Genomic DNA, 4,155 nt, shown 5'->3' on the forward strand with positions numbered 1-4,155 from the left:
TCTGTACAAATAAAAAAAAAAAATAGTTGGACGTGCACAAATAATGCTTAATCTAACTAAATAGAGCATAGAGTATTTGATGAACAATACCTTTACACTTAACTATTTGATGATAAAGATATTTTTAACTTGTATTTCCAGAAAACTATTTAGATATCCGAAAAAAATAAAATTTAAGAGAAATATCCGGAATATGGAAATATCCAGAAAAAGAAAATCCCTGTATACAGATACAAACAGCTAGTTATGAAAAAAAAGAAGCAAAGACTCACATAGCAATACAGCCATGATAAACTAAGTAAAGAATTTAGTAATTGCAAAATAACACATAATATTCTTAAATTTGTTACTTTTTTTATTTTTCAAAAATAATAAATAGCATTTTAAAACTTATTAAAATACCTTTCCTTTTGCAGTAAATACGTAATCTCCTCTTTTATCAAACGAAGCTTCAATATTTTGTTCGCACTAAAACAATTCTACTTATTTAGAATAGAATCGATAAAACAGTATAGCAGATTGATATACTTGCAGCAAGATTGTAACATTTGATTTATAATAAAGAATGATTCATAAAAATGATATTAAAAAATAAAATTATATATGGGTAAAAATATATGAAATCATCCAGACCATGACACCCTTACGTCTCAGAATTTGTTTATTTTTACACCACTTGCAGTCCATATCAAAAAAATAATAACTGCAAAAATTTTAGTTAAAAATACCAATGGGTTCCAGAGATATCGTCACTTGAAATAATGCTGACTCAGCATTTTCTGAAGTGATTACAAAGCAACTTTGACATACAGTATCTTCATAATGGCTTGGGGAAATTTCCTAAAATTTGGTACTCTAATAGATTTTAACTTGAGAAATCCAAAAATAGCACTCTTAAGATTCGATTATCTCAAGAAATGCCTCATTTATCCAATTTTGTTCAAAATTATTGACTTGTAAATTAGTGATTTTTGGAGGTAAAATGAAGACTGTGGCCCAAAATCCTGAGTAAAAAGTTTAATTGTATATCATTATTTCATCTTAGGTCTACTGAAAAAAATTAGATTCATCAATTGTCTCTCTAATACGTGATCAAAATTTGCATTTAAAAATGGTGTCTTTTTAGAAAAATTTAAATTTTGTAACAAAAGCAATTAAAATATTTTTTAAAACATTTATTTAAATAAAACATCAAATAGTGTCATTTATTGACTAGTTTAGGACATTTATAGTCATGGACCAAGGGAGATACCCTCCCCTCAGACGGGAGGCCCCTACGCCCCTCCCTTAATCTCCCTAGATTTTTTTTTTTTTTTTTTTTTGTGCATAAAATGAATAAATAATGCAAAAACATACAATTTAATTTTAATTTTGAAAAAAAAAAATTTTCATTATTTCAAATTGGTGACTTGAAACCTCCTTTTATATAAAAAACAAACATAAGTTTTGTTTTGTTCTTTTTAAAGGTATTTACTTGTTTGTATTTTCTTAAAGAATTACTTTTAATTTTACAGCTTTTATATTATTTTGTTAGGTAATAAATAATAAAAATAATTAATATGGAGAAATGTGACATTGGAAAAAGTCTTAACATTCATTGCCACAAAACTGGATTTTCAAGAAAACAAGGTTTTGTTCAATTTAGAGATCTTCCTTGTGAAAAACAAGAAGAAATAATATGGCGAGCAAATTTAAAGGAAAAACATAGTTCAATAAGAATTATATGTTGTTATCATGAGCAATTCTATGGAAAATATTTTGAGAGAAAAATTACAAAGTGTTGCAATCCTTTTGGAACACACAAGGAAAGGAAAGGATACTTAAAAAACTGTAAAGAAAATCTTAACCAAAACAAATGCTTAGTTTTCGGAGATTTTACTGAAAACTATCAATATGTTGTTCAGGATGAGGTTCAAAGTTATCACTGGAGCAAAAGTCAATGCTCACTTTATACAATTGTACTTTATTTTATAGAGAACAAACTTCTCAAACATAAATCTTTTTGTTACCTTTCAGAAGATGTTGATCATGACACAGGATTTATTTACAAGACTCAGGAAGATATAACTAGATATATCAAAGAAAATCTACCTGATGTATCAAGTGTGAAATACTTTTCCGATGGTTGTGCAGCACAATTTAAAAATTTTAAAAATTTTATCAATCTTTGTCATCACAGTAAAGACTTTGATTTAAATGCTGAATGGGTATTTTTTGCTACCAGTCATGGTAAATCCCCCTGTGATGGTATTGGTGGGACTGTTAAAAGAGTAGTATGTCAAGAAAGTCTAAAACAAATAACTACTGGGCAGATTTTAGATATTAATTTAATGTACTCCTTTTGTAAAGTCAAGATAAATGGAATTTATTTTAAGTTATTTTCAAAAAAAGAAATTGATCAAACACGAGCACAATTAGAAAAAAGATATTTAGGTGGAAGAACAGTTCCTGGCACAAGGATGTATCATCATTTTATTCCAATTGCTCCAAACACTATAAGTTATAAAAAAATAAGTACTGATGCATGCACTGAAATATTTGATATCATTCCAAAAAGCAAACATTATGTAGATATTTCATTAAATATTAAAAAAATGGATTATATTGCATGTTTTTATGATGGATTTTGGTGGGTAGGGATTGCTGAAGATGTAAGTGAGCTTGATATAAAAGTCAGATTCATGCATCCACATGGACCAGGTAAAAACTTCTTTTGGCCAATGAGAACTGATGAGTGTTGGGTGCTCAATTCTGAATTTATATGCCTAATTTCTACACCGCGAAAAAAAAATTGCCTGTAATTTATATAGTAAAGCATCATACCTGCACATTAGCCAAAGAATTGGACAAGGTAGAGAATAAACTGCAATATTTCTAATTGCACTATTATGTTTTCCAGTGTTTGAGCAACTTGTGTCAGCACAACAAGCTATGATCTGGTCTTTTAAGTCATAATATTCCACAAGACTTTGGATAGCCAGTGTTTGATCATTCCCTTTGGAGGAAGGTACTTCAAGTATTCCCAGAAAAAAGTCAAGTGAGCGGGCCTCTGGAGAGGAAACACTAATTGCCAATCTTTCTACTGTTTCTAAAATCTTTACCTCTGTCCTGTACTGCTTGACCAACTTTGTGTCAAAGTGAAGAACAAGTTTTAAGCCCCTTACCTTATTCAGGTTCTGCTCTCTCACAATAAGTGCTCCATTCTCTATAATTTCATGATTTTTTCTTGCCATCTGTGACTTGGAATAAATGTGACTTCAAAATGTGAATTGGAAGAAATGTGACTTCAAAATGTCAGTATCTACTCCCCCAGCTTGGAATAGGGAAAACAACATTGCTGTTTCAGGTCTCACACTAACTTGATACCTAAAAAAAAATACAGAGCATTGACATTTTTTAAATTATGTAATATTTAAGTTGTTCAAACTTTAAGTTTTATATACACTTTAAATATACTTAACTTTAGTATATATAAACTTATTTACCTTGTCATAAATGGAATCCACTTATCCAAAACATCACTCAGACTGAGTTGAAGACAAATCTTGGTTGAATCACAAAACTTTTTTTTTTTACAGTAGGAGTTTCTAAGTCTGAACCATAATCTGTTCCACTACACCCACTGGAGAATTCCTGCTCAAAATTTCCCAAAGCTTCTTCTTCTGCTGCTTTTTCCAGTAATTGACTTTTTTTTTTGTGTTCAACGATTGCTTTCAGTCACTCCTGCTATTGCTCTTCTTCTTCTTCCATCTTCCTCAGCAGATTTTTCATTCTTTCCTCACCTTCAGCAACTATTTCAGCAAATGTTTTGTCATTTTTGTAGGACATTTTGACTCCTTTCAAACATCTTTTCAAAAAAATTGAATCCTCCTTTACAGCCTCTTTACTTCTTCTAGGATCCTGGCTAATTAACTTGAAAATGTTTTCCTTGTGTATAGGAAATAAAACATTGGCTTTGTCTAAGAACTCTTGAGTATGTTGGCTCATGGTTTCTTTGCTCAGTTGTTAAAAGTTAGTTGTTAAAAGCCTCATAAAAGTTTACTCAAGACATAAATTTATCTTGTGAACAATTTTTATAAAATATTTATATGTACTAAATCAAAAACAAAACATTTTAATAAACACTCTACAATTACTTATAATATTTTATTAATG

The 4,155-nt window shown here is 29.5% G+C and overlaps 1 pseudogene; it reads right to left on the minus strand.

Annotated features, from left to right (window-relative positions):
- LOC136073955 (retinoblastoma-binding protein 5-like) overlaps window positions 1-687 on the minus strand; it is a 19,071-nt pseudogene extending 18,384 nt beyond the window's left edge.
- Window positions 688-4,155: the final 3,468 nt, after the last annotated feature.

The sequence above is a fragment of the Hydra vulgaris genome, chromosome 01, assembly GCF_038396675.1.
Source record: "Hydra vulgaris chromosome 01, alternate assembly HydraT2T_AEP".
Classification (NCBI taxonomy): Eukaryota; Metazoa; Cnidaria; class Hydrozoa; order Anthoathecata; family Hydridae; genus Hydra; species Hydra vulgaris.